This window comes from Suncus etruscus, chromosome 8 (genome assembly GCF_024139225.1).
Source record: "Suncus etruscus isolate mSunEtr1 chromosome 8, mSunEtr1.pri.cur, whole genome shotgun sequence".
In the NCBI taxonomy this organism is placed as follows: domain Eukaryota; kingdom Metazoa; phylum Chordata; class Mammalia; order Eulipotyphla; family Soricidae; genus Suncus; species Suncus etruscus.
Genome location: NC_064855.1, coordinates 49,621,550 through 49,632,889, shown reverse-complemented (window position 1 = coordinate 49,632,889; position 11,340 = coordinate 49,621,550).

Sequence of the window (11,340 nt, the reverse complement as noted above, 5' to 3'; positions counted from 1 at the left end):
TTGTCCTTCCACTGTAACTTTACCTTGTCCTCTTTCTTTGCATCTTTTGTTCTCATAATTCAAAATAAAAAATTAAAAAAAAGAAGCATGGGTAAAGACAACTGAGTGAAATAACATATTTTATTTAATATATCAGATAATGGTTGATATCAAAACATTAACAAAGGTCAAACCTCCAAATCTAAAAACCCTATAAAATGGGGAGAGGAAGTGAACAGACACCTCTCTAAGGAAACCAACAGATTGCCAACAAACACATTAAAAATGCTCATCATATATGATCATTAAGGAAATCCAAACCAAGATGACAATAAGATATCATCTTAGACAAGTTAGGATGGCACATATCAAAAATACTGAGAACAATCTTCGTTGGTGAGGATGTGCTGAAAATAGAGTTTTACCCACTCTGTTGGCAATACTGTCTGGTTGAACCCCTAGGAATATATGGAAAGTTCTCAGTGAACTCAGAATTGAGCTGCCATATAATCCAGCAATCCCACTTCTATGAATCAATCCCCAGTAAATAAAAACATTTATTCAAAAGACATATGCACACCTTTATCATCACAGCACTCAGTACAAAAGCTAAGAATTTAATCAAGCTAGATGTCTAATGAGTGAATCATGAATGTGTGGTACATATGCAATGAGATACTATACAGCAATAAGGAATGATGCAATCATTCACTACAACCTCATTTCTATGTATGGAACTGGAAGACACTGTGTTAAATGAAGCAAGCCATAGAAGAAAGATAATACAGGATGATATCACACATATGTGATATTTGAAATAACTACATGAAAGAATTCAATATATAAAATGGATGTAGTCTAGAACATTCTTGGCCACTGAGTGTATTGTTCTATGCTAAGGAGTCACTTCTGGGAATGTGTCAGGTACCAGGCAGTGTCACAGATCAAACAAATATCTCTCTCATGTAAAAATATGTTTCAGCTCATCTCTCAATTCCCTAGAGGTAAAACTTTTTGAAGTAATAAATGGTATCAGTAAAAATTGTATGAAATACTGATAAAAAATTAAAAGACAAATGAAAAATCAACCTATCTTGTGGTTTGAAGAAATTAATATCACTAAAATGTTTATACTACTCAAAATATTATTCAGTGAGATACCATAAAAATTAAAATGTCTTTTTCCACAAAGACATAAAGATAATTATAATATACAGAGAGAAATACAAAAGTCCCAAATAAAAACAATCTTAATGGAAGAAATATTTAGGAATCATCACATAACTTGAGTTTAAATATAGTATAAGATTATAAAATCAAGATTATACTACAAGATCATCAAAACAGTATGTCATTTTACATAAAAGAGTTATATAGAATGAAAATCCATACACAAAATTGAGTCACAAATTAATCTAGGCGAGATTTGTTGTCCTCATTTGACCATCTTGATAAAAGATAGACATAAAGAGATATATCCCATTTTTGCTCTTCTTTCAAAAGTGTAATTCTTACTTTGGGTTTGAAGATTAGATGAAGATTAGGTTACATAGATTACAATGTTCTTTCTGACACCAATGGATAGGCAATCCATCCTTTCTATCAAAGGACTTCCTTGTTTTCTTTATCTATAAAAACTGCTTCTGTTATTATGTTGGCAAGATAGCTACTTTGAGAACAAGAGCCCACCATCTTTCAACCTGCTGGCTTGTCAGTAAAGATCTCTTTGGCCTATCTTTTGAATCTTTGTCTCCAGCAGCAATGAAAGTAGTTCACAGTTTAATTAATTATGAATTGAAAATTAATTTTCAAAAAACTGAAAAAATATACATGGTAGAAAATGTATACAAATATACATGGTAGTAAATGTTCTTGAGAAAAGGTAGATGAATACTTCCAAAGGATTGAAACTGGGCTGTAGTTTATGCCATGGCATAGTTCAGGACACTAGCTCCTAGGCCTGGAAATTTGTTTGTTAAGTGATAATTCCTTGTTTTATTGATGTCACAAGGAGGAGGAATATTACCCAGTTTAGATTATAAAATATTATAAAATATTTTAAGCTAGTAAATTTTGGGGTAGTTTGTTATGCAGTTGAGAGTAACAAATAATTATAACAAAATAATTATAACAAAAATTATATTGTTTATCTCTTTATTTTTGTCTTAACTTCTCATATAATCTTTGTATTTAAAATCTATTTTGGCTGAAATATTGTAAAGACTGCCCCTCATTAGTTGCAAAATTATTTGTCAAGGAATGATAGCTAGCTATCTTGTTCCTAAATCCCATTCATTCTGGTGATAATATATGTTCCTATTATCTCTGATTGCCCGTTCTTTCTCAGAGCAAGTAGATTACATATCAGGCATATATATATACCACCCTTCACTCATAAACATTTCCAATCACCAATGTCCCCTGTTTCCCCCCTGCCCCCCCTTTTCCTGCTTCTGGGGCAGGAATTTTGCTTCATTCTTTCTCTCTCTTTTGTTTCAGATACTGTAGTTTGTATTATTGTTAAAGGGATACCATGATATAACTTTGTCTCCATCCAATACCCAATTATTGACCTAAGTGATCAGTTCTAATTATCATTACCCTAACTCCACTACTTAAAGAAAGTTTCCCACCATGGGCTGGTCCTCCTATGATTAGTAATATTGATTTTTTTTATATTTTTTATTGATTTTTGAAGTAACTTATTCAGTTCTTTGTATAATTTTTAATTAGGGAATTTAAATTTTTTGGCATTATGGTTGTACTAATTTTCTGTGAAATTGTGAATTATTCTTTCTGTTGTATTTATGAGATCCAACTTATTTGAACATTCGGCTATACTTTCATTATCAAGCAAGACATTCCCTTTTTTGTTAAAAGGAACATATAAAATAATACCTGAACACATAATGAGTCCTAAAGAGTGGGTATGGCTAAAGATACATATATAAAGCTACAAATGTGATCTATAGCACCACCTACATGACTTAGACATCATCTTGGTGACACTGATACTTAATGTGTGTGACCCTTAGTAAGCATCACAGCTAAAGATGTATAAATTCTATGGTCAAGAGCTTGACCCTTGGCAAGCATGTGTATGCAGACTACAATACTTCCTGGCAAAGGACTACAACCAGAAGAAGTATGCAAATAAATGAATGTGACTCCTAGGGAATACTTACACATTACCACAATTGAAGTGGATCCCTTCCAACAAACACTGTGGCTAACTAAGTGTGTGACTATCAGAACTAGATATGCAAACATGGAACACATCACAGCCAAGTAAGTGTATGTGACCCCAATCATCTCAATAATAGCAACAAAGGGAATAGAGATGGAACTAAAAGCTTGAATCATTACAAGGGAAGTAGTCTAATAACTATGAGAAATATATATTGAACAAAAAAAACCTTAAGTCTATAATAAGGTAAGATTTTTATTTAAATATATCAATTACACAAATAGAAAAGACCCCTAAAGGGAAAAATATCTAAACACAATTTTCTTTCAAAGATTTACCTTCTTCTGTTTTGTTTTGTTTTGTTTCCTTTTTTAGATTTTTGGGCTACATTCAGTGACTTAGGGTTTACTCCTGGACCTGATCAGAAATAACTTCTGAGCAGGTTCAGGGGACCATATGGGATGCCAGGGATTGAACCAGGGTCTGTCCCAGATAGGCCGCATGCAAGGCAAATGTCTTATTGCTGTACTATCACTCTGACCCCTATTTTCATTTGATCTTATTTCACTTACAAAGTATATATTACTTATCCCGACTTATTAGCTATCTGTTTTCTTGTAGTAATATTTATTAAGTTCATTACATAGATTTGCTATAGTGAGAGAAAAAGAACCTTATGTCTCACACATATCTGTTAACAAATAATTGGATGAGACAGAAAGATGTGTTAACCAAAAAAATTAAATTTTTGTTTAAATTGTATACCAGGAGAACAAAATAAAGGATACTTTATGTATGTGAAAAGCACTTTGAGCAATTAAGAGAAATTTTCTGGAATTAAAAGATTCAGACTCCTATAAAATAGAAGAACTTGGCTACCCATATTGATCTTTCATCCCTGGTAGTCATGACAGAGTTTCTCAAGCAGGGCAAATATTTATTGGATATGTTTGTAGGACTCTGTTCTAGGTCCTTGGTGAGTCAGTATACTACTCTCTGAACAAGGGTGAGTCCCTACTCACATTGTGGGACCCTCCACACTTTCCGAATTCATCAAGAAGTTAATGAAGAATTATAGTCATCAGAATGCTTAGGACACGAGAAACAACTATTTCTTAATTTACTTTTGCATTTTAATATAAAAAATAACCAGGCCGGTGAGGTGGTGCTGCAGGTAAGGTGTCTGCCTTGCAAGCGCTAGCCAAGGAAGGACTATGGTTTGATCCCCCAGGGTCCCATATGGTCCCTCCAAGCCAGGGGCAATTTCTGAGCGCTTAGCCAGGAGTAACCTCTGAGCATCAAATGGGTGAGGCCAAAAAAAAAAATCAATTATTTTCTTACACTTATCTCTACCGAAACCTCCCTAATATCATTCTTTTCAGAAGCCCATCAACCTCTTACTCCACTCTATTGAACTTAGACACTTTTTAAAATCCTATTTTTGCTTTGATATTTAAATTTTGAGATTAGATTGCTAGTACAGCATTTAGTTGGTTTTATGCTTTTGAAAGGATCTTTTATTTTTCTTTCATATGTGAGTTCTTCTGTTTTATCCTCATTTATTAGATACTTAGAAAAACAATGGTCCCTTGCATTCTACATCAATTCTTTTCAAGAAAAATTGGCCACATGGATTTATCATATGGTCACCACTCTGAAGTCCTGCCCTGTCTTGCCATGAATTGGTCTCCAATTCACTACAAGAGTAGTGAATATTGCCTCTTCTTTGAGTTCATCTTGAATGATAAGTGTCCTGAAGAGCTGTTTCTTTTAGAGAATAATCTTCCTAGATTATTTCCAATAGGATAGTACTAAACCATCATCTACTATAAAATTCACAAATGGATGGCCTGTGGAGAAAAATCTGACCACTAGACAGGGTGTTTTCTATAAATTTTTTAAACATATTTGAATAAGTTGTTTGCAAATAAGACTCAGATTTCACACAAAAAATCTGAATTTCATTTGTTTTTTAAAAATTAAAAGAGTTGGGGCCAGAGAGAGCATGGAGGTAGTGCGTTTGCCTTGCATGCAGAATATCGGTGGTTCAAATCCTGGCATCCAATATGGTCCCCCGAGCCTGCCAGGAGCAATTTCTGAGCATAGAGCCAGGAGTAACCCCTGAATGCTGCCGGGTGTGACCCAAAACCCCCAAAAATAATTAAAAGAGTTCCCATAACTTAGTCCATATTCTTATTAGGATCAGTGATGGCAAAGTAATCCTGACCTCTGACATGGAGACTTTACTTCACATTTCACGTTGGTCCCACCCAGTGGATTCTATACCCAGATTTCTGAAAAAAAAAAAAAAATTTACTTTTCCATTGCTCAACTACTACTCTCTTTCAGAAAAAAAAGAACCTGAATATCAAAAAGACCCCAAGATCTTCTTGCAATTAGAGCTGTATAGTGTAGTTTAGGAGAAATAAGAACTTCAACATGCATTTTAAATTTTTTTCAATTAGGGTTTTATTTTTTGGACATATTCACTAGTGCTCAGGTATATTATTCCCTTTAGTTTGAATAAGACTGAAACAATATTGGTTTTAAACAATTTTGTAACAATTTAGTATAAAAACAATCCATTCTTCAAAAGCATGTGTTTGGGATCACACCCAGCTCAGCATTTCAGTGGTATTTTTTGTGGTGCTTGGGGGGTCATGTGATGTTTCTGAATTAACCTTTCATATGATCCAGTCCTTTGAGCCATCTTCCAAAGGCTTAATATCTTAAATATTAACATTGTGCTTTATTTTTTCATCTAATACTTTGCATCACGACTTGTAGAGGGAAGACGTGAAGATAACAATATGTGTGTGACTATGACTATATTCTGTGAGAGGTAGTGAATTTCACCATGCCATGTTAACTTGATGGGGAAAATCTATTGCAAATCTTAGGTTAGTGTCAAAAGTCAATTTCACAATACAAAGATTTTTATTTTCCCTTCAGGCACAGTGGAATCCAGTCAGCAAACATTATTTTATATCTATTGTGAACTTCATTCCTATTTCTTGCTGTGAGATAAAGCTTTAATTCATTCACAGTTCTTCTATTAAGAAAAATCAGATTTCTATCTTATTTCAAACTATCTGTTCTTAGTCTTACTCAATCCACAGGGAGCTAATTAGTAAAAAATTACCTTTCAGTTTCTAATAAATTAGAGGTTCACTCCAACAAAGCACAAAAACTTCCTGTGAACTAGCATCTATTTCTTATAAGTCATTTCCTCCTAAAGGGAAGTCAGGGCTTCACAATGAGGTGCTTTGTAGTTTTACACTGAAGTTGCTCTTGCACCTGGGTCACAAGGAGCAAGTGCAGACTCCATGTGCCAGGTTCACATGTCCCTGCTTCACTCACTGCGTTCTGGTGTTTCATGAGAAGGAAGGTGGTTCTTCTTGGGATTTGGGTGATAATGACAGATTAGATTCTACTGCAAGAAAAATCCCGAAGCAGAGCTTTAAACCTCAGACACCTTGGGACATGAATCTGTAAGGTACGTAGCATTTAGCCACAATTCTTGAACTTTGAAACTATGACCTTTAATCACATGCTGTTCCTTGAAACTCTTTGTTGTTGAATGTGAAACTCTCTTCTTGCCTTGAGGAAAAACAGCTCGCTGTCAAACAGGCACACACAGCACTGATTTTGAAAAGCTAAGTAAGAAAGAATCACTGCTTTAAATTCTTCCATAAAGAAAATAACCATGGAACGTTTTGATCTGGGAAGTGTCCAGGATGGGTAGGGTTTTCTAGGTGTTATTTTCTAGGCTCTCGGTGTAAGCTGTATCTTAAAAATGTTATCAAATTACCTCTATGGCACTTGAAAATGGGTCTGTTTGCAGAACTAATTTATCAGAGAAAAACCTTGTGGCACTGCAATCAAATGTCAACTCAGATCTAGGGGACTGCATCCCAGGAGCTGCTTGATGCTTGCTAGGTATGCATGGGAGGGGATTATTGAAACTCTGCTTTTATGAATTTGTTGGCCTCACTCTATAGGCCTGGAAAATTTTATAGGATTAGGTATATGTACATATATCCAGTAACTGATAATTGGAACAAATTGAATTAAAAGTCATGAAAATACTAAGAAACAAAGTGCTAGAAGTTGTCAGGTACAACAGAATGCAAAATATAAATATAAATAGCTATTTTTATAAATAGTATATAAATAGCTATTTTTCTAAGATGCTGATGAATCTAATAATTTGGAAGATAGGTGGAGCTATTAATATCTTATGCAGTCTGATCAACTCCAAGCATATCTGATATTTTTACCTAAATAATCTGTTTCTTAGAAGGTATCTCTGTGAAACACTTCTCAGAATATTGCAGGGGGAAATAAGGATCAGAACATTCTTTGTGTACCCTTGGGTCTGTATAGAAGAGTCTCTTTACACTCTTCAGACTTTTATCATTGGTTCTTTTCCCTTCGTTCTTTGTCTGATGCTTTAAATCTCATATCTGCCTTTGTCAGTTTTCAGGACTAATTTAAATTGTGGGCAGCTCAGACTTACCCAGAGATCCCAAAACTCTGTTTTGTGCCTATTTTTCACTGAGAGCACCAATGTATATTCACACAAAGTACTGTATGCTGTTAGGAAGCCTGGTCAGAAAGCCATCTGTCTTCTTCCAGACTTTCCCCCTCTCAGGCCCACTTACTTTAGCTATTACCAGGTATTTCCATAAACCTACCCTTTGAACTACATTACTAATTACCTGCAGACAGTTTAGGGAAGGTACTCAATCATGCTGTGGATTAGAATGCAGAAGCTACCTTTGGCCTCTAAATTTTCTCACCAGGAATACAATAAAGAACATAGGAGTCTCTAGAATGAAGAATGGCTGAGAATTTTGTTTTTGTTGTTGTATCTTGTTAATATAGCTCAAGTGAAATAGTGAAGGAAGCTATTTACTTTGTGCCTCCAAGGACACCTAGAATGCTGGGACCAGAGTGTAAGTAATAGGTTTGGATTAGCATTCCTGTGTACCACTGCCTTTTAGAAGGAATTATTTTTAACCTAATAACATTTCCACACTACCGCAACCCAAAAACCCTGTACATGAGAATAAATATTTAGAAAATGTGTTAGCTTCTTTAACTAGACACTACTTCGGAGGTATTCTTTGTACATCTTTTTCTTTTTTTTTTTTTTCTTTTTTTTTTTTGGTTTTTCGGGCCACACCAGTTTGATGCTCAGGGGTTACTCCTGGCTACATGCTCAGAAATTGACCCTGGCTTGGGGGAACCATATGGGATGCCAGGAGATCGAACCGTGGTCCTTTCCTTGGCTAGCGCTTGTAAGGCAGACACCTTACCTCTAGCGCCACCTCGCCGGCCCCTGTACATCTTTTTCTTTTTCTTTTTTTTTTATGGTTTTCATTTCTATATTTATTTAAAGCACTATTTATTTAAAATTTTATTTATTGCACTTCAACAATAAGTACAAATAAAAATCCCAGGACAGAGTACCAGTCTTTTTTTTTTTTTATTTAAACACCTTGATTACATACATGATTGTGTTTGGGTTTCAGTCATGCAAAGAACACCACCCATCACCAGTGCAACATTCCCATCACCAATGTCCCAAGTCTCCCTCCTCCCCACCCGACCCCCGCCTGTGCTCTAAACAGGCTCTCCATTTCCCTCATACATTCTCATTATAAGGAAAGTTCAAAATGTAGTTATTTCTCTAACTAAACTCATCACTCTTTGTGGTGAGCTTCCTGTGGTGAGCTGGAACTTCCAGCTCTTCTCTCTTTTGTGTCTGAAAATTATTATTGCAAGAATGTCTTTCATTTTTCTTAAAACCCATAGATGAGTGAGACCATTCTGCGTTTTTCTCACTCGTTTTTTTGTTCTAAAAAACGTTTTTTTGTTCTAAAAACTTAAGAGCAAAAATAGCATGAGGGAGAGGAATAAAGGTAAAGTACATGGCTTTTAGTCCAAGTAAAAAGCTTCACGGGGGAACCATGGAAAATTTTTTTTCAAGATTGTTCAATATCTTAGATCAAAGAAGACATCTAAGACCCTCCCTGTCCCATTGAAAGATTTACTCAAGATTCTTATGTCACTTTTGTAAACTTTGGGGTCTTCTCCTCAAATCTAGGTTTAGACTTATTTCTCTATACATGATTACTTGGTGAAATAGTATTGCTTCCCTCAGCCCCACCACCCCCAAAGCAGATAAAGACATTTGAATTCTAAGTGTTAGAATTAAATATATTGTCATTAGAAAACCAAGACCTGGTAAAAATCATCACTGTAGATCTCACATTAAAAAATCTTGCACTGTCTCTAAAGATAACAGTTTTTCTTATTTAACTTATCACTTTTTATTGAAGTAACTTATTAAGTGAAAGTCTGAAAGATAGATGAACTTTGTTAGTATTATTTATCACCCTACTTGAAGGATATTCTTTTATTCTATAAATCTAAATGCATGTTACTCTATGTGAACAAATATTTTCAAATGATTTCATTTTAAAAACTACAAAATAAAGATGTAACACTTAAAGTTAATAATTCTGATAAGATCCTTTTTTAGACAAGAGGGAATATAAACATTTTTCCTTAGTTAATTTACTTTGTAGAGTCATATAAAATTGGGGGCCAATGTGATAATATTGTAGGTAGGGCATTTGCCTTGCATATATCCAACCTGGGTTCAATCCCCAACATCCCATAGGTTTACTTGAATACTGTCAGTAATGATCCCTGAATCTAGAGTCAAGAATAAGCCCTAAGCATTGCCAAATTTTGCCCCAAAACAAGACATATATATATAATTTGGAGGGAGTTTGAAATTTTGGGCCACCCCTGGTGATGCTCAGGGGTTATTCCTGGCTATGCACTTAGAAATAGCTCCTGGCTTTGGGGAACATATAAGAGGCAAGAGCAGGGACAACCAGTAATCAAACTTCCCACATTGATTTTATTATTTATTTTATTATTTATTATTTATGTATTATTTATTTATTATAATTTATTTATTATTTTTGTTATTTAACTAATTATTAAACCTTTTTTTTTTAATTAAGCTCCCAGTATAGTGTGGGCCAGTGGATCTGGAGACAGTGGTTCTGAGTGACCATGTCTCAGAGACATGCCAGGTTGTATTTTGGAGTCATGTAATGCCAAGGATGAATTTAGGGACTCACATGGTAGATATGACTCTGGTATTTGAACTATATCCTTGCCCACTCCACTCCCCAACACATACCTGATACTAATTTTTAAAATCATGACCATAATGGTAAGGTAGGTAGGAAAAATAACCTTGAGAAACCTCTACACTAGGAGATTACTAAATATAATAGTATAATTGGTTGAATAGGGGCCAGAGAAATATCACAGTGGTGAGGCATTGCCTTGCACACGGCAGATTCAGGACGGACCTTGGGTCAATCCCCAGTGTCTCAAATGATCCCCTGAGCCAGGAGTATAACCAGGAGTAATCCTTGAGTGTCAGAGTGTGTGGCGCCAAAAGCAAATAATAATAATAATAATAATAATAATAATAATAATAGTAAGTTAAATAAACACATTAGTGGATGCTTTCCTTTTTTGCAAATTACTTAAAGACTATATATTATGTATGTGCTCGCAAATGTATATGTAGGACCAACATTTAAAATAAATAAATAAATAAATAAATTTAAGAAAAGAAAAAAAGAAAAAGAAATAAAATGAGTTAGCGAAGTTTTTAAAGGGCCAAAGTGGTGCAAAAGACTACCTTACATTTGGGGGAGAGCAGGTAACGAGGTGGTGTATTACAGGTCCTATGCCTATGTTGGAAGTACAGTTTTTCCCATTGTCTTTTGGGTTTTTCTTGTAATGTGTGGGTTCCCAGGCATCTTCCTATCACACGCCCTGACCTTCTTCAGGTTGGTAAAAATTTGCGGCTGGGAGGTCTTGGAAGAGTTCTTGCATTGGGGATACTTTTGGACCTAGGTTCGGATTCAAGAAACAGTCCACGTTAGGGGGAGTTGGTAGGGAGGGCCTCGCAGCATGAGTCCGCAGGGGAGTTGGCTGTCTTTTCTTGCCCGGGACGAGGTGTGGGTTTGACTGGGTGTCCCTTCTCTTGGGTGCTGGGTACTGGTTCGTTGGGGTAGGAGGTCGATCTTGTTGCCTAATGGATTAAGGGCTGAGGGTGAAGTGTTTTAATATAG